This window comes from Microcebus murinus, chromosome 3 (genome assembly GCF_040939455.1).
Source record: "Microcebus murinus isolate Inina chromosome 3, M.murinus_Inina_mat1.0, whole genome shotgun sequence".
Taxonomy (NCBI): Eukaryota; Metazoa; Chordata; class Mammalia; order Primates; family Cheirogaleidae; genus Microcebus; species Microcebus murinus.
The window spans coordinates 83669939-83690258 of NC_134106.1; the positions used below are offsets into that span (position 1 = coordinate 83669939).

Below are 20320 nucleotides of genomic sequence, written 5' to 3' on the forward strand. Positions count from 1 at the left end.
TTGGAGGCAGGAGATGCTGCTGGTGCTCCCCCTAGGCCCTCTGGGGTCCCTTTGGGTCCCTCTGCCTGTTTCTATTTCAGTCGCCTTGGGCTGTGGGACTTAGCTCCTTCTCCTGGGATGTCCTTTGCAGGTACTGACTGGTGTGGGGTGTGGAATCCAGCTTCCTTCCTCAAGTCAGGACAGACCTGAGGGGTAACCTCTGCTCACAAGCCCCCCTTGCAGGATCAGGCTGAGGCTGGGATGTGACCTGAAACCGCACCCCTACTGAACCTCTCCCTTTCTCTGCCCATTATCCTTTAAAAGGGGTCCTTCCTCAATAAAGCTCTGGCTCTGCTCCTGGGAAGCCCAGCCTGTGACAGGAGGTGGCCTCACTGGTCCTGGTAAAAACAGGCACGTTATGGGCGAGGGCAGGGGTCATTGGGGTGGAGGGAGGGTATCAGTTTCAAGACTTTTTCAAGATTTAAACTCAGTAGAAATTAGACAACTAGGTGTTGAGGGTGAGCCTCAGACAATTCCAGGCTTTTGGCTTAGATAAGCAAAAGTATCATAACCAGGAAGATAGAAAAAAACAAGTTTGTGGTGAAGGATGAGTTCAGTTTTGACCCTTTGAAACAGAAGCATTTTGGGGACAGTCATCTGAACAGAAAAATGTCCCAAATTTGTACAAACATGAGATTCAGGGGGAAGGTTGGAGTTGGTGGTGATGGACATGGGGGGTCGTTAGCCAAATGGGAGGTAAAAATCAGTCGAGCAAAAAAGCAAATAAACCAGAAGAGTGAGTGAGGTCATGTGAGAGCGTGGGTGAAATCCCAAAAGGACAGGGTTCTGATAGGCTTCTGAGAGTGGGTGAAAGGTCAAGCTCCAGGTCAAGCTCCTTCTGAGAGTGGGTGAAAGGTCAAGCTCCAGAACAGGGTTCTAAGAGTGGGTGAAAGGTCAAGCTCCAGGACGCTCGGTTCAAGGTTCAAGGGGCAGGCTGAGGAGGGGCGTGTACAGACACGGGGCATCTCAAGGAGGGATGAGGACAGGAAGCAGGAGCCAGGATGGGGAACCCAAAGACCAATACATTCTAGGAGTAAAAGGCCAAAAGCAGCTAGGAGTCACTGGAAGTGGCAACAGTGTGTTTGTGGGTGACATCTGAAATGCATTGAGTGGGTGGTGCGGCTAGAGCCCAATCACAGTAGGCTGAAGGTCAAGGGCAGTTGAGTCTGTGAAGATGGTCGTAAGAGATGTCTGATGGGGAAAAAGGATGCAATCATAGCTTAGTTCTACTGTAAGGAAATGAGGCCCAGAGAGGTGGAATAATGTGCCCAAAGTCAGAGCTAATGGGGTAGGCAGATAGGATTCAAATCAGGAGGCCATTTGACTGCAAACCCTCTGGTGTTCCTGGTTCCTTCCTTCCCGCCAGGCGGCCTCCTGAGTGAGTCTTTCGATTGTCATCAGTTTCTGAGCACTCAGGCCCATCCTTATAGCTTCTTCTTCTCAACCAGCACAAGAAATAAACTGCTGAAAGACAAAGGCAAAGCCTCTCCCATCCTCCTCTCTCTTGCTTCATCCTCCTGACAAAAACAGACCTAAAATTTTCCGAGATCAAGAAGACCATAAAGCTTGATTCTTTTTCCCTAGGGAGAATAAGGAAATTTTCCACTGGTTTGTAAAGAGAAGAGGAACAGCACCTGTTCCTGGAGCTATTCTAGCCGTTAGCAAGTGAGCTAAGTGCTACTTACTATAGAGCTTTGTCAGACACTGGAAAAAACCAAACTGTTTTTCTCCTATGAGACACTCACATCACACCCCACGTGTGTGGTGTTTTTCCCCCCACACATAGCAATTCTGCAGACGGTTCTCTGGGAGACATCAGCTGGGTGTCTCTAAATCAATCCAATCCTGACAGTTATCTACCAGAGGCAGAGTCAGATCCCACAGGCTAAGGCCTGGGCCCCACAAGACTGCTGCCCCTTCAGACGCCAGTCACAAGCAGTAGGTTGTAATCTATACTTCTGACCAACAGGCTGTTAGGTGGGGGGCTCCCGTGACTCCCTCTTTGGGTTCAATTAATTTGCTAGAGTGGCCCATAGGACTCAGGGAAACACACTGCTTACGTTTACCCATCTATTACAAACATATTACAAGGGATACAGATGAACAGCCGGATGGGAGAGATGTACAGGGCAGGGCATGTGGGAAGGGGCGTGGAGCTCCTGTGCTCTCTCTGGGACCACCCTCCAGGAACCTCCATGAGATCAGCTAGCCAGAAGCCCATCAGAACCCTGTCCTTTTGGGATTTTATAGAGATTTCACTATGTAGGCACAAGTGATTACATCATTGGCCATTGGTGATCAACTCCTGTCCCACCAGCACCAGCTTGTCACTGGTTTGGAAGGATGGCCAGGTCCACATGGAGTGCCTGGGACACAGTCCTCATAAATTCGATATGGTGCTAGTGACGTGGGGCTTTCTGGTGGCACTCTGCTCTGTTTGAGGTTACCAGCCAGGACTCAAAGGCCAGCGATCCAAAAACCTGCTCACTGGGGGGTGGATGTTGGGTAGAGTATTCACAACTCCCCTACAGAGAGCCTGATGCCTGAGGTTCTCCGGATCCACTGACAGATGTATCCCAGCCTCATTACATTGATATCGTAACTTCAAGACTTTTCTATGATTCGAAAGGCATCACATAGCACAGTCCTAGGGACTCACTAGCCTGTGATTCAGTTTTCCTGGCTTGTTTCTTTGATTTAATAGAAAAGGTGTTTCTGTGTCCTCACCATGTTATTTTTCTATTTAGACCAGAGTTCAGTAGTAAGCTTTTTGCCCCTCTGGTGGTTGGTAGTTGTGCACGTTAGTCATGCAGCTCAGAGGAGGAGCCCCAGAAAGGTAACAGTGAGGGGTGGAGGGTGGCCCCTTCCCCCACACACACACCTGTGGGTCCCCCAATACGATGCTTGCCCAGTGGTGATCTGGGCCACGTTGAGGATCAGAAAGGAGAAGTCATCGTAAGAAACAGCTATTTGGCTTAAAGATGTGTTGATTTGCTCATGTTTGTAACTTGTTTGCTTGGGGTTTTCAAGTTGCTGGTATTGGTGAGGATGGCAAGGAGTCCTACTTCCTGTGAACTCTAACTAGTTCCTGGCTTTCCCAATTTGGCTGCAGAGTATGGAGATGAATGTCATGTGCGGGGGGTGGAGGCTGCAGGGGCCATGGGGTTGGATTGTTCATGCTCCCAGATAAGGCAAAACTACCAAGGAAGCAAAATTGTGACGGGAACAACTGGTCACACGCAAGACAAACAAATATTTTCGTTTTGATTTATAGTTTCCTCTTGGTTTGATTTACTTTTTCATTACAGGATTATAGCTCTAGATGAGACATGATCTGCAAACCAAACTGCATGCCACTTGGAGATATCAGGATGATGAAAACCAATTTTCTGCCAATTTTTTTGCTCTGACAGATGTGACTTATCTTTGATAACAAAATGCTCCAGATGAAAGAAGTCAAAATTAAATAATGTCTGCAATTTAATTTTGTCTGCCACGAAATTTCATCTTTAGGTTGATTTTTGTATCATCTGTATTTTATTGATTGATTGAGAAAATGATTGTCTGATCAGTTATACCATGAGTTGCATTGGCCAAGATAACAAAACCATTCCAGAACCACTATTTTTTATTCTTATGTTTTTCACTCTATAGACCCCATGTCTCTTAGATAACTAGGAAACCAGAATAAAAGCTTCAGTCAATAATGTCAGAACACTGGTTTTTCTGTTGTACTTTTTGCCTTTTCCTGCTGATCAGATGACATGGGAAACCATCAGAGTCTCCTTGTAGCTGACAATAGGTTGAGGGTGTTTGCATGGGCCCAGGCCTTGGTATCTAGTGTCAGGTCCTTGTGGTGGCCCTTCCTTCCCTTCTCTGGTCTTTGCCCCCAGGGCAATCAGGATTCTTCTGGATTCTACCAGAGAATGGAGGCTGGTAATACTCAGATGTTAGGAAAGGCCAACAGAGCACTCATGTCTCTAACAAAGGCAAGGTGCAGCTTTTAGAATGATTGGAAATTACAGTTCCATTTTCAGTTACTTGGAAGCCACTTGATTATGTCAAAAGCCTATTTCATAAACTCTAGCAATACCCTGTGCTAGTGTAATTATCTGCATTTTAGAGGAGCAGAGATTGAGGTACAAAGAGAGGAAGTACTGTAGTTGCCTGAGACCTCAATGAAACCTCTGACAATATCAGGGACATATTTGTACTCCTAACATTATTTTTAGCCATTCAATGGACAACACTTGCTTTTCTTTTTTTAGGCCATGGTTGTAGAAGAATCCACCACATTTCTGTAGTAGGAAGAATGTTTGTCTTTATGTCTTGCCCTTCTGGTTAAAAGGTATTTCCTTCCTCTTTGGCAGTATAGTGGCCTCACCATTTCGTCACTGGGGGCTGCCTTTCTTTAGTGGATGCGAGGTTTTACCACTTACATTTGTCAAAGTGCTCTGGGCTCTTGGAAAAACAGGTTTTCGACTCCCATAAGGAAGAGGGAAGAAAAGAATTTTCCAGCTTTCTGAAAGGCAATGTGCTTTCTGTCTTAGCCACTTACCATCCCCCGGCCCGAACCAGAAAAAGCCAGTATTCCTTTCTGATGTATAAAAGTAATTGCATCTAAGTTACCTTAAACAAGCTTCATAATTCAAGTCAAAAGTAACCAAAAACGGAATGAAAACCACATGTGAAGGAATGGAAACAGCGTGTCTATTAAAATACCTTTGCAGTGTGCTTTATCTCTCCTTCCAGACATCCTGCCTAGGGTCGCCTCTCTGCTCTGCACCAGGGTCCCCTCTTCTCCCTGCCCTGAGCCAGCAGTCGTGAAAGGTAGCCTTTGATGTGGGACCCCCGCTCCTGCGTCCACCTTCTGCCAAGTTGCAGGAAGAGGCTGGAAGCCCCTGGGCTGCTGCAGAGACCCTGAAACAATGCGGAAGGGGGTCAGGATATTTTCCACTGATTCTGTGGCACAGCAGAAGAGAGGCGCGTGAGAACACACGGGCACCGACACCCGGCACTCCCACACTTGGGCACAAATAGTGCTGGGTGCAGCTGCCGCAGGAGCGGTGCAGAGCTGCTCAACATTAACACAGTGGGGCGTTGAAGCCTCTCAGAGATGTCTACTCACGTGGCCCTATCCCTCTTTGGTGAATGATGCAGAGGTTCGGTGTCTTTTTGTTTTGTTTTGTTTTTTTCCTTTTCCTTTTAAAATAAAGACTCATATTTATAGAACTCATCAAGTAGGAAGGCATTTCACTGGCTCTAGCCTAAAGGATCAAGCTAAGCCATCCGCCCGAGGGGCCGTAGGAGTAAGTGAGCCGCCCTGGGCGCTGTGAGGAGCCAGGCAAAAGGGAAAAGGAAGCCGGCAAGTGTGGTTTGTAGCCGGGGGTTATAAACTCACTGGTGGCAACCCACACCAAGAAGTGCATTTCCACATCTCCACCACTTCAAACACCCCATGTATACAGCTGGAAAAATACACTGTCATGAAAGCATTCTGGAAAGTATATGAGAAGCATTCTGTTCCTTTTTATTCTATTATTTTTCTATTCTAGTTGATTCGTTTCTATTGCTACAAATATGCTGGTCTCAATCTGCAAACTCATTTCACAACCTGCTATACACTAGGAAACCGACCCCCAGTTGGGAAAGCTTTTTGTTTCAGTGAAACGCAGACAAGGGAGAGTTTCTGGTAGCCTTGGGCAGTGGACAGCAGAGGAGAGAAGTGTCCAGATTTTGAACATTTTGAACTTTTCTTTTCACAAAGAAAAGTGGGCTACAGGGGCGGGGTGCCCACAGATTTCAAACGTCAATAGTCTGTTGGAAAAACATGTCCCTGACTTACAGAAGGAGACCCCGCTGTAGGGAGTCACATCATCCATCCACCTTGCAAGAAACTGTCCCCAGCATGTCTTGTCTTGACCATGAAAGGAATAGAAATGTTCACGATCGCAGGCAAGCTTTCGGAGCTTGAGGGTCTATGCTATTTGGAGTTTTTTTCCCCTTTTCTTTTTTGATAAATTCTTGTTTATAAAACTGATCAAGTAGGAAGACATTTCACTGGCTCTAAAATTCAAACGAGGCCCTCTGCAGAGAGAGGAGGATGCCAGAGAGGGGCGTGGAGGAGTACACTGTGATGATCCAGGAGGAAGGAAAAAGAACACCTGCGAATACAGTCCCCTCTAACCTCTGTGTTTACAGCTAAGGCCACTCTGCCAGGGCCTGGGTGCCCGTGTGTGAGGCTTTGGGGCCAGAGATGGGACCTACTCCAGCAGAGGGCCTGAGGACCCTCCCGGTCACACCTGTGGGCCTAACATACTGGTGAGAACTGCTCTCAGAAGTGCCTCCGTTGGGACCATATATTCTACGGTCACCCTAAGTGTGGATAACTATGGAATGTATGTCTACAGCACGCAGTCTACTTTATTCCTGCTACTGCGCCGCAAAAACACACAGTCCACGTGGGTATACACCTCTGATTTCCAACACTGTGATGCTCAGATTAAGGAAAGGATCAAAATAATGCAACTGGGAGCTAGTGTGGTGACTTGCGCCTGTAATCCCGGCAACTCGGAAGGCTGAGGTGAGAGGATCGCTTGAGGCCGGGAGTTTGAGACCAGTCTGTGCAACATAGCGAGACCCTGTCTCAACAAAAAAATAAAATTAGCCAGGTGCACTGGTACATGTGTAGTCCCAGCTACTTGGAGCCTGAGGCGGGAGGATCGTGTGAGCCCAGGAGATCCAGGCTGCAGTGAGTTATGATGACACCACTGCACTCTAGCCTGGGTAACAGAGCAAGACAATGCCTCTTAAAAAAAAAAAGCAACTGGCTACTGGCTAAGTTCTCTTGTTGCTAAAACTCATGGTCATAACGTAATATTCCAGGAGCCTGCTTAGGGTGTCCCTCTGGTCGTCCCATCTGGAGGAACAGAGGCCCTTTTAGATGCTTTCAGCCCTGAAGGCTCCTGCACCATCCCAAGGTGGGTGCAGGTGTATGTGAAGGCGTAGTGGCAGTCTATGCACTCACAGGTGAGGTCTGGACATAGCAAAGCTGACACAGATTTGGGAGCCAGGGGCTTGCCAAGCTGCAAGCACCCCATCTTCCCCCAAACTGCAGTTCATCTCCAGCTCGGGGGCTCCCTGCAGCTCCTCTTCTTTTGTACCTAAATGAGGCTTCTGCCCTGTTTGCTTGCCTCCCTCCCTGGTGGGTCAGAACTCTGTCCCCAGGGTGCTTGCTTGATGGGCTGTGGAACTACCTTTGGGTTCTGGAAGGTTGGGGTCCTCCTAGGCTGTCAGCTGCCTTTCAGGCCCTCCCACCACCACCTCCTGTGGATAGGGCCACCCGTGGCTGATGCTTGATCACGCGTGTCCAGTCCCTCAGTTCCTTGTGTGTCTGCTTGTTCTGCACCTTGCGGGCTAGTTCTTGGCGCTTCTGTCTGTTGTGGCCTAGGCCATCTGCCCCTCCCCAGTCCCCTATGTCCCTCATTGGAGCACCCTGAGCCAGGTCACTCTAACCTGTCCTGGTGCCTCTCATGTGTGAATAGGCTCTTCCCAACCTGCTCTTCTTCCCGTCTGGGTCTGGCCTGGGCAGCTGCTCTGCTCAGGCAGCTTGCACGATGGGAGGCATGTCTCGGCCTGTGCCCAAGCAGGGCTTTCATGTCTGTCTTGCAACCTACTTTTATCGAATGTCTGCGGTTTCTTAAAAGTCAATAATATATTTGGGGATGGGGTGAGACTGATTATTTTAAAACATACCTTGATAAGATAAAACAATTTTTAAAAGTTAACTGTGACTCTTGGGCAGCCTAAATATGATGGCAGATGAGCAAGGCAGAAGGGAGTGGACTGTCCTGTTTAAAGTTTTCCATCTTCCCTTCATGCCAACAAAAGGGAAAAAGGATGTGCTAAACACCAGAGACTTTACTGTACAGTGTGATGGTCAAGAAGTCAGCTGGGACTCAAGTATCAGTTCTGCCTCTTAGTAATTGGTAGCAGAATGATGGCCCCCCCAACCCCCAAAATATGCACTTCCTAATCCCGGGAACCTGTCACCTTACATGGCAAAAGAGATTTTGCAGGTGTGATTAAGTTAAGAACCATAAGATGGAGAGATTGTCTTGCATTATCTGGGAAGCTCCCAATGTGGTCACCAGCGTCCTTATATGTGAAAGGTGGAGCAGGAGTCAGAGTCAGAGAGAGATTAAAAGAAGATGCTGTGCTACTGTCTCTGAAGGTGGAGGAAGGGGCCATCAGCCAAGGAACGCAGGCAGCCTCTAGCAGCTAGAAAAGATGAGGAAACAGACTCTCCCCTAGAGCCTCCAGAGCCTATGCAGCCTTGTGACATCTTGATTTTAGCACAGCGAAATCCATTTCTGACTATGGACCTCCAGAAATGTAAGATAATAAACCTGAGTTGCTTTAAAACAATGTGGTAATTTGTTACAGCATCAATAGGAAACTGATACAGCAACTATATCTCCTTAATTAAGATACTTTTCTGGATTTCTGTTCATTTCCTGATCTGTAATCTAGAAATTATAACAGTACCTGCACCATACAGTTGTTGTGAAGCCAGGACAACCTGCTGCAAGTCAAGCGCACAGGAAGGTATGTTTCCGGCCATAGTCTGTGCTCAGTTAATGATAGCTTTGTTGTTATTGCTTCCTTGAATCCTTACAAGTGGCTGAAGAGGTCAATATTGTTATTCCTGTGAACTAAAATGAAATCTTAAGCCCCCCCAGACGACTGAATGGACCCCCCTCTTGACCAAAGGTACCCCAGAAATACCTTAGAGCTGAGTCTCTGGCCAGGAGGAAGGAGGTGAGGCATGCCTCTTCACGCCCCCTTCCCTTCTTGGAGATATCCTTTGTAACTGATTAACATGCCTACGGCTATATGAGACAAAGCTTAAACCACACCTGCACGTCATCAATTTACTTAACAGATCACTTGAGTCTCGGTATATGTCCGGTGGCTTATCTATGATTAGCAGACTTCCTTATTTTAACGTAAAACACTCCAAACTTTTAGACAAAGCTTCATGTCTTCAATCAATTACATATCAAAGAATCTTTAAACCCACCTATAACCTGTAATCCCCCACTTCAAGATGTCCTGCCTTTTCAGGCCAAACCTATACACACCTTCCCTATATAGATTTATGACTTTACGTGTAATTCCTGTCTCCTTTGAATGTATAAAACCAAAGTGTAACCTAATCTCGGGGAGACCACTCGCTCAAGGCTGCTTGGGTGTGGCTTTCCGGTCCATGGTCACACATATTCAGCTCAGAATAAACCTCTTTACATTATTTTACAGAGTTTGGCTTCTTTTTCATTCACATTCCCACTTTAAAGATGTGGCTCTGAAAGTTAAAATCTTGCCTGGGCCCATTGTAAGTGGTGGAACTAGTAGCCACGCCTAGGCAGCCTGACTTCTCAGCTCCCACTTCGCTTCCCTGGCAACATGCAAAAGTAGTGGAAGTTTGAAAATAAGGTTTGAGTTGTGAACAGGACACAATAGACTTGGGTCTTAACAAAAGCACTTTATGAGGGGTGATAGCAAAAAAAATGCCCCGAAGTATCTCTTGCTATCACCCTTTGCATGCTTTGGCATGCTGAGTTCTTTGAACTGGAGCACATTGAAATGGCTCAGAAGCTAAGTCTCTCTCTGACCTTTTCCTGAAACTTCTTCCTCTTGCTCTCCTGTCTCCCCCAAGATAGGCCATAGGAACCAGAATTCCTCTTCCCCAAGGCAGCTCATAGAAACTAGAGCCCCCAAAGTCAGCCATAAAACCTAGAAATATTACTCTAACCTCCTCCTGCCTTTTTGTGCAAGAGCTGGCTGTAAAGAAATTCTCTGACCCACCTTGTCTAAAAGTGGATCATAAGACCTCATTCCAGAGGGTCCTGCTCTGTTCTGGGGAGGAAGGAATGCCACGAGGAGGCCACGAGGAGGCCACGAAGAATCTGAGATCCTGCTGGGTTTCCCCACTTAGCCTACTATTAGCATCAGATCATTCCCTTTTTGTCCAGTCACATTTCTTCATGGCTGTCCATTCTTCATTGAATCTAAGCATCAAAACGGATGGTTTTCCCTTGGGTCCTTGGCTTTCATTTTTGAAAGCTCCCAAATCACATAAAACTTTGGTGAAATAAATTTTTTATGTTTTTCTCTTGATAACCTGTCTTTTGTTAAGGGAGTGTCAGCTGTGACCCTTATGATAGAAAAGGTATCACACCTTTCTGGCCCTAATAGTATTAATTGTAGTTAAAGAAGTTTTCCAAGACTTCAAATTAAATATATGAAAATGGATTACTCATGCCATCATCATTGAACAGATATTCATTTATTACCTACTAGGCCCCACTCACTGTTGTAGGTACTGGAGATGTCTCAGTGAGTAAAACAGAGTCTCTGCTCTCATTGGAGCTCACATCTCACCGGGGGAGAGACCAACACAGATATATTTGTGCAGGTGTGCATATGTGTGTTTGGAAGAAAAGTAAATCAGGGTAAGGAATAAATCAGGTAAGGAGCTAGAGACTGGTGAAGAGTGTCATTTTAGATGGGGTGCTCAGGAGTGGCTCTCAGGTGTTGTGTGGATGAAGGAAGGAGTGAAGCGTGTGGTATCTTGGAGTAGAGCCTGACTGATAGAGGCACCGTCAAGTGCAAAGGCCCTGGGGCAGGGCAGTGCTTGGCACAGTTGGAGGAGGGTAGTGTGAGTGGGGCCTCCTAGATGGAGAGAGGGGAGAGATGCGGTCAGATTCCTGAGGCTTGGACCGTGCAGGGCTCCGTAGGTTCTGGTTAGAGTTAGGATTTCTGTTTTGATTTGGGAGGCCATTGGAAAGTTTTGGGCAAAGGAGACACATCATCTAAGTTAAGTTGCAAATATGATAATGAAGGAACTCAGGAAATTTCGCCCCAAAATATGACTCAGTGGTATAAAGAGTATTTTGAATTAAGGGCCGTTAGAAAGCAACAGGACTTGGAGGGGGCCTTCCTTCTTTCTTCATAAAATCAGACCCATCAAAAAGAACTATTGACTTCCCTTCTCCTCCCTGTTATCTCATCCATTGCAGGAAAGAAGATCAGGAATGCAACCAGACTTGGCCCACACCATTTTAAATATAATACCTGCCTCTCCTGTTAACTTAATTTCCAGAGAGAATCATTTACAAGTCAATCTGTTTCCCCCATCCATTCATTCTCCCAAGCACCCATTCATCCTCCCTAGTAACCACTTATTGCCACTCAACAGTATTGCCTATATTTCTCATCTTCCCCTCTCCTCCAAAGTGAGGGTATGTAAACTTCTGTACCCCACTGGGATATTGGGTGATCACTCTGTGATTCTCCCCCTGAGCATGATAAATAAATTCTTCCAGTGGACCTTCGGGGCAAAGGGGAAGTTTCCCCTCACCTCCACAAGAACAAATTTTTAAAAAGACGCTGTGGTTAAATTGAGCTCACATTGGCCTCTGGGGTTGCCTGACATCTCTTGCCTGAGGCTGGCGGAGGATGCTGACATGTCCCAGGAAAGAGTGAAGCGCTGCATGCAAAAGTAGAGTCAGCTCGGGGCAGGGTGCCAGGATCCTGCCAGACCTAATCTACAGCCAGAGTGGAGCATTTGCTGCTGCTGCAAATTCGGCTAGTAATGCCAGCCGAAGGGTTTATCAATCCTTCCATCCGAATTTCCTTATTTAAACAATGTTGAACTTGCCTCTAGGAATTTCCAAACCTCCTCACTTGTTGAGAAGCCTGTTTTAATTAGAAGATCCTCATCCCGCCATAGCATCCTACAGAGTTTCTCCACCTGAGAGTATTTGTAGAGCTGGAATTGTGGCTGTGAATATTTCTTCCCCCACTTGGATGGTTGCCTATGCACCTGCTTAAAAGATTTTTGTATTTTCAGTTTGCAGTAGAGAGAGAGGTACCTATAAAGAGTGTGTCTCATGCACTGTCCAAATCTCAGCTTTATGTCTTACATATGTTATTGCTTTCTCACTAAACCTAACTTATTTGAAAGTCTTGTTAACCTCTGTCATTTAATTTTGGGACTGAAAGGGCATAACATTTGGCCATTGGTTCTCAATTAAATGTAATTAAAGTTGGGGATTTGAAGCAATGAGACTATTCTCTTTCACTTGCTTTTTTGTTTCCTAGATTATATTTAAAGAGAGCAAAATGTTTCTGCTTCCTAGTAAGTTAATTAAAAGTTTCTGGACAAAATTGGACAGCTTTTCAAAAAGGAATTTGCAGAATTTAGAAATTTTTTCAGCATCTCCATCCTCTTCCCCTCCCCCGACACAGACACACACATGCACACACACACACACACACACAGACACATGCAGACATGAGTACCCAGAAACACACATATACACACAGGCAGACTCAGACACACGCAGACATGGGTACACAGACACACATGCATACACACATGCACACACACAGACATGGGCACACACACATGCACACACAGACATACACGCAGACATGGGCACACAAACACACACACGCAGGTTGGTAAATGAAAACTTCCAAGTCAGAGAATCTACTCCTTAAGAATATGTTATCATCAAATATTAGTATTTATTGGCTCCCCCAAAATTCCATTTGAAAAACATGTCCTTGTGCTGTGTATGAAAGGGTAGGGAGTGAATATCAAACCTGTGTCTCAGCCAGCATTGCAAAAGGGAAAAGTACTAGCCAACAAGGAAAACTCTAGCCCCTTCTTTGGATCTCAACACTCCTAGAACTCTTAAATCTAAATTAAATGCAACAGTTTGATTCTGCAAATATTCATTAGTCAAGCTGGGGGCAGTGTGCAAGTCACTGTGCTAGCTGTCAGGGTCTGACCAAGGTGATGAATAGTCTTCATCACTAAGGTGATGAAGAGCCTTCCCAGGCTCTTGAGAAGGTGCTGGAACTAAAGGGAGAATTTAAAAGAAAAATAAAAGATAAGTAGAAAGTCCTTTTTCATGTTTGAGGAGAGATCATTTCTCCGTTGTGTAGACATTTCCAACAGCCTTTGGTCAGATTTGTGTTAATGGTGGTACTGCCCAGCCTGGGTTCAAATCCAGCTCTCCCCCTACTGCCTCTGTGTCTGAGTGTGCATGCACATGTGTGTGTGTGTATGTGTATACGTGTGTACCTGTGTACGCACATGCAGCACTCACACCAACTGCTATTGTCTCTCTCACCCAGAGCTTCATTTTATTGTAAATGTAGAATTTAAATTAGTCCCAATTCAGACTCTTTACAAAGAAAGTTTTTTTCTATTTTCTTCTTTCACTTTGGAGAGTCAAGAGACTTTTTATTTCCTCTTACAAAATGTTGGGTTTGTCAACATAAAAGAATCCAAACTCTGTAAAATAATTTAAAGAAGTTTATTCGGAGCTGAATATGTATGATCATGGCCCAGAGAGCCATGCCCAAGAAGCCTTGAGCAAGTGGTCTCCCTGTGGTTGTGTTACACTTTGGTTTTGTACATTCGAGGGAGAATGGAATTACATGTAAAGTCATAAATCTATACATGGAAGCTTATATTGGTTTGGCCTGAAAAGGCAGGACATCTTGAAGTGAAGGATTACAGCTTATAGGTGGGTTTAAAGATTCTTCGATTTGTAATTGATTAAAGGCTTGCAGTGTTTTAAGTTAAGATAAGGAAGTCTGCTAGTCATAGACAAGCCACCAGATATATGTGGAGACTCAAGTGATCTGTTAAGTAAACTGAGGACCTCCAAGTGCAGTGTAAGCTTTGTCTTGCATGGCCTTAGGCGTGTTAATGAGCTACAAAGGGTATCTCCAAGGAGGCATGTCTGACCTTCCTTCTCATGGCCAGCAACTTAGCTTTAGGGTATTTCTGGGGTCTCCTTGGCCAAGAAGGAGTCCATTGGGAGTTGGCTGGGGAGCTTACAATTTTATTTAAGTTCACAGGTTTTAGAAATGTCCCAAAGAGACAAAGAGTAGTGAGGCAGCCCTTATCCCTAAGTCATTACCCCTCACTCACAAAACACATTGTGCACATTTTCCAGTATGATGAATTCTCACTTTCCATATCCATGTCATTCACATCCTTCCCCACCTGCAATGTTCCCAGCCTTTGATAATTCCTCCTTTCCTCCAGGCTCTATGACTCCTTTTATGTAAACTTTATCCCAAGTATTTCATTCTTTTGCTCTCAATTCCTATGACATTCATTTATGCCATTCAAACCATACTGTCCACTGCGTATGCCCTTAGGATTGCTCTTTGAGTATTCAAGTCTAATGCCACTAGATTGCAAAGTCCTTGAAGAAAGAGAGCCCTTATCTTTAACTTGGTTGCACCTTCTGCAGAGGATAACATGGTTTTAAGCCTCAGTTTCTTTATCCGAAAATAGGTATAATAATACCTATCTGTAGGACTATCTCAAATGAACTAATACATAGTTCTTGGATATAGTGACCATTCAATAAATTTGAGCTTTTTCTTTTTCTTTTTTTTTTTTTTTTTTGAGACAGGGTCTCAGTATATTGCCCAGGCTGGTCTGGAATTTTTGGTCTCACTGAATCCTCCTGCCACACCCTCCTGATTTAGGTATTGTTTTTAAGAGGCTAATCATTCTGGTTGGTTATTTGCCATTTTTATAATTGGTGGTAACACTTAGAATGTTTTATATTTGCGTGGAATTTTGTAATTCCAAGACTTTCATGATTAGTCTCAGTGTAGAAAATTTAGTAAGCTATTTAAAATGCAGACAAAACTGTAAAACGACTACTAATCTTATCCCTCAGAAACAATAATTGTATATATTTTGATATGTTTTTTTACTTAAAATAATTATCATGAGTATTGTTCTATATTCTGACTTTTAAAAATGAAAAAAAAAATCTATGGTAACTTTATCATTGATGGCTGTGTACATTCCATACCATGGCTACGCCATAATTTATTTAACTATACTCAACTTTTGAATAATTGCACTGTTGGTCAGTTTTAGTTGTTACATACTGTTATGTATACGTAATGTTGTCATATAACTTTTTGTACCTTCATCTTATCCATTTTATCTTCCTGCAAAGGATATGACTTGGAGTAGAATAATCAGCATCACGTCATCTTCTATTTTGTGTTCATATTAAACCACAAACTGACATTTAATCTGGATTTATCTGCTGAGAACTGAGGCCAGGCAGAAAGCGCTATGGTGGCTTTTACTTAACATGAAAATAGTTGGTCCCTGCATCTGCTCCAAACACTTACTTCTTAAAGACCAAAATGAAAGTCTTTCACTTTCCCCTCGATATGTAATTATATGCTCCTGCATAATGAAACACATGGAGTGAATTTTATGTGTTGTTGGCTTCATATGGTTTACTTCAGTTTAATTTTTCAGCATGACTTTTTAACTGTAACAAAAGTCCTGGGTCAAAATGAATTTGAATTCCTCCTCTCTCTAGCTAAAACTTATCTTTTAAATTCAAATGAAGCCCCAGATTGTAAAATCTGCCGCAAACTTAAAATTGATTTTATTTTTTTTAGTCTACACTTTAAAAAATTATATTTGTGACATACATCTGTTACATGTCAAATCACTCAAAACGTATGGTCGTTTCTTTCTATTTTTCTCCATATTTCAGTATATTGGAGACTAAGTGATAAATGCCGACAGATCAATGGTTATGAAGAAAACAATCAGTAGAACGAATTTTAGGGGGGTTCATGAAGACTAAGGTGCAGGATAACTGAGTTCTTCGTGGTTCAAAGGGAACAATAATAGTGTAGGAATCACCACATCATGCTCTGACTGATGTTATATTGCTATATTCTAATAAAATGTCTTATCTAAATCTCCGTTTATGCTTTTGTACTCCCCAGTTATCCAACTGCTATGAATATTTGAATATACTAACCGAAAGGGGTCATAATGTCATATAGAGATCACCAATTTTCAAAGAATTAGATTTCGAATAGACAGTAAAAGATATTGACCATAAATTGAACAAAAGGCAGATTACCAAATAACTTGGTTTTTATATCCTTTAATTATAATTTACTGTTCCCCCTACACTGTAATGTTTTTGGATTCATCTTAAAATATATCAATTTGTACAACATAGTGGGATTTTTTTTCTCCTTTAAAACTGTTCTTAAATTGCTGTTTGGTCTTTCAATCAAAGACATCTTAGAATCAATACATGGTTAAGAGAAACAATAAAATGCTAAGAGTCGTTATCTTTGGGTAGTAGGACAACACATTTTTTCATTTTCTTCTCTCTTCTAGTATTTTCTATGGTGAACATACATTATTTGTCTTATAAGAAAAAAACAAATGAAAATATAAACACTATCAATATTACTTCTTTGGTGGGGAGAAGATGACTTAAAATCAATCTCTCTGATTTATTAATAAATACATTTATGTATTTATTTCATATATTATAAATATGAAATATTTGAAAGATCAGTGCAGGTCCTTGTGCTTCGGGTTGTGGGATTACAGAGAAAAGCATGACTCTACCTGGCCTCAGGGATCTGAAATTGACAGAGAACTCTGGCAGCACTAAAAGCAATGGTGAAATCTAAGAGTGTGAAATGTGCTGAGAGACAGGCAGGATGGTGAGTGAGCAGTCAGGGGACCCCTGTGTGGGAAAATATGCAACTTTCCATGGAAGTTATACATTAAGATGGTTTTTTGATATTAGAAAAAGCCTCCAAAATGTAATCATTTGAGTGGATTAGTCAGCTATTCCACTTTTGTGCTAAAAATTTTTGTATGGTGGGACGGATCTCAAAATGTAACAGTAGACTTTACTACAGCATGTCTGGGATACTCCAAATAGCCTGAGTTGCTCATTACACATTCTATACATGTAACAAACACATGTACCCCATAAACATGCAAAATATTGTGTATCAATAAAAGAAAAAAAAGTCTAGCAATAAAACAAAATTCAAAGAGTATTCCTCAAGAAACAAATAAAACATTGACAAACTTGCATACAGCAAATAAAAGATAAAATAGCATTAGCTTGTAACAACAGGTGTTAATATTATCTTTGGACCTCACAATTATTTTTTTAAAAAACTGGCTGGACAACTTTCCTTTTTCTTTTTAGATTAGACTTGATAAAGTGACTTGCATGGAATCTGTCTAGAGGATGTTTATGTACATATGATATCTGTATATAATGCCACATTATATATGTGGCATTCCATCAATATTGAGATCATCACACACTTGGCCAGAGTGTAACTCAGGACTGTGCGTCTCGGCGAATGCCCTGCTCTGAAAATTAGTAAAATGTTCATGCATTTCCTTTTCAAAGCACGCCACAGCTCTCTGAAACAAGTCATCTTGTATAAACATACTTTCCCAGAGTAATCAGACTCATCAGTAATTTGCCTTTTCACCCCAGGCCATCCGGAAATTCTGTCACGGAGGAAAAGTTCAAGTGCACTGTGGTTTTTCCCCTTTCCAGTGTTTATTTTATAATTTTTCTTTTCTTCTTTTTCTTTCCCCTTTAAATAACAGTTTTCCGGTGTTCACAACTGCTTCCCACTGAGAGAGGGCGAGGTGAACAAGGGTTCTCTCTGTTCAAGCAGGTCTGGGGAGGGCAGGTTTGTTCTTTGGGCTTTGCTGGGGGGAGAGCCTCTGCTGGGGGCGGCAAGTTCACACGGGGGTGACTTCCCTCCCAGGGCAGGACGTTCCCCTCTGCACGGAGCACAAGCCTGGCTGCAGGCACAGGCTGGGAAGGATGGCGAGGGAGACAGAAGGGACAGGAAACCGCAGCCCTTACCTGCGGCGTCAGGGCTCTGTCTTCTGCCCTCCAGCCCGACCAGCAGGGACAGCGGCGGCGCAGGCAGGCTGCCTGGTTGGATGGCCCCAGCCGAGCGTGCAGCCGCCGGCCAGCTGCGCTGCTCTCGCCAGCTCTCGCCAGCGCCAGCCGGGCTATAAATAAGGCATGCCCAGAGCACCAGCCAGGCCCCCGAGATAAGAACCCAACCCTGGCTCCCGCAAGCCTTTTAAGGTCTCCAAATTAAAGGAGCCTTAGCTCCCAGATGGGAAGGGGCTGCCCTGTCCCCATTTGTCCTGCCTGCTTCAAGGACACCCCAGGCCTCACACATTCCTGCAATCCAAATAGCAGCTGGAGCACGGAGGCCACAGGGAGGGGCCTCACTTTGTCAAACGAGAGGCAGAGCCCCCAGAGGGCTGCCTGGTGGCCCCACTGCTGCTCCAGAGTGGCAGCCTGGAGGCTCAGGAGTGCCAAGACACTTGCCCCAGGCCACACAGCGCCTCTGTGGGCTGGGAGAGGAACGTTTTGCCATGTGGATTTCCAGAGCTGCCTCTTGGAAAGCGCTCGCTGACCTTCTCTCCTGGCTTAGGAGGGCATTTGCTTGGGTGGAAGGATTCTAGAGAGGACCAAAGGATCAGCAAAATAAACGCTAGGCATGCGTGGCGCCATGGCGTGGAATGCCTTTCCAGAAGGTCCTCTCCTTTCCCCCTCTTCCCGGCTCATGCATGATCATAAGGGGTTTTTGAGTGGCAAATCACTGTCTCTATACAATTAAAGCAACGAAATCTTACCCAAACCTCTCTTTAAACTATATGCCGGAAGAGGACAGAGGAAACCAACTTGGGGGAGCAATAGCTCCCGATTTGTCCTCAAGTTTTTTGTTTGTGAGTGTGTGAGAAGACATCTTACCCGGCTAGGGCGGGGGGGGGGGGGGGGGGGGCAGGTAACAGGACTGTTAGACAACAGTTGTCTGAGTTGTCTGGGTCAGCACAGCAATTACAGGCCTGGAGATTTATCCCAAGGAAAGAATCATGGATATGGGCAGAGACAGAGCTACAAGGACACTTTTCGCAGCTCCCCCTTTTTTTATTTATTAGAAAAAGTTGGAAACAACCTAATTGGCTATTAATAATAAGAGGGGCCTGGTTAAATCAGGAATAGCATATCAAAAAGCAAAGCACCCTGCAACCTTTAGAAATGTCATAGGAGAATATTTAATGACAGAAGAAGAATATGTATGATATACAGGTGATAAAAAAAGTCACTTATGGAAAAATGGAATAGGTATAATATGAAGTTACTATACACAGACATCTCCCCCCATACCCTGAAAAGAAAGGATCCCCCAAATGTGGACAGTGGTGATGGCTGGAGGATGGAATATGGCTGATTTTATTTTCTTCTTTGGCTGACATTTTGCAATCTCTAAATTGTTTACAATAATCTATATTACTTTTATGAGAAAATTACTTCGTTTAAAATCTAAGTTTCTGAGAAACAGAAGACAGCTTTCTGTGCTTCTGCATTAATGAATCTGAATTTATTTTAGGGTCATAGAGTTCCTTGGGGTCTCCCCAGTCTCTGTAGAGACCCAGGTAAGACCTGGAAGCTTTGGTCCATGCCACTTCCAATAATATGAACCCCCAAGTGCTCCTGTCAAGGCAAAGGTAAGCCATGAAGAAAGAGACAAGAAAGAAAGAAAGAAAGAAAGAAAGAAAGAAAGAAAGAAAGAAAGAAAGAAAGAAAGAAAGAAAGAAAGAAAAATTAAGAGAGAAAGAATTAAGAGAAAGAAGAAAATAAGAAACTTTACATAATATGTATAATCGTAACTCATGGTTATTTTTATCACCCCAGGTCACTTCTATCTGACCTAACACATCCCAGCTTATGCTCTGACCAAGACAAACAAAAGCACTTATGTGCCTTTCATGTAGAGGATATGTATGTTCTGATGACAAATTCATTTTTTCAAATTGTTTTCGACTTCAGTAATGACCTCCAAACCTGACTGCATGATACAGAACTCATTTTCATTGATATGCATAATGGAAACAGGGGACCCTCCTCCCCAATCTGACTCCTGAGGTTCATGGCACAGAGAGCCCTAAATCCTTTAGTTGTCTCTCTTCTGCATACAGAAACCAGAAAGGGGTTGCTGCCTTTGCTAAGGCATAGAATGGTATAGTTTCAAAGCCTTTTTGTTGGGTCCTGTTATTAAATGTAAGCAGGGGCTCTGTAACAGACACAACCCAGGGGCAGAGCCTGGAGGCTGAGGCTGCCACCCTCTGGACTGTTCTTTTTCATTTTCATTGCCAAAGCCCTCGTGGACTGTCCTAGGGTTTCTCTGGTGTCAACTCTGACTGCCTACCTCAGATTGCAGGCAGCTGACTCCTGGAATGTGTTCTACAGCTGTCCGGCTTGGAGGGGGGACTTCCAGCCTTAGGTCAACCCCTGGGTGGGGTGAAGTTTCCTGAAAGAAGGAAGAGATCAGGGACAGC

The 20320-nt window shown here is 44.1% G+C and overlaps 1 protein-coding gene across 2 annotated transcripts in view; it reads right to left on the reverse strand.

Moving 5' to 3' along the window:
- Positions 1-17985, reverse strand: part of FHL2 (four and a half LIM domains 2) — a 71171-nt gene extending 53186 nt beyond the window's left edge. The window contains exons 1-2 of one of the 2 annotated variants that reach the window (XM_012737657.3): positions 17826-17936; positions 4762-4959 (exon numbers count right to left, since the gene is read on the reverse strand). The gene's annotated coding sequence lies outside the window, so the exon portion shown is untranslated. Of the gene's footprint in view, positions 1-4761; positions 4960-17825 lie in introns of both variants that reach the window. The other variant, XM_012737656.3, reaches the window with a different exon arrangement.
- Between the last annotated feature and the right edge of the window lie 2335 nt (positions 17986-20320).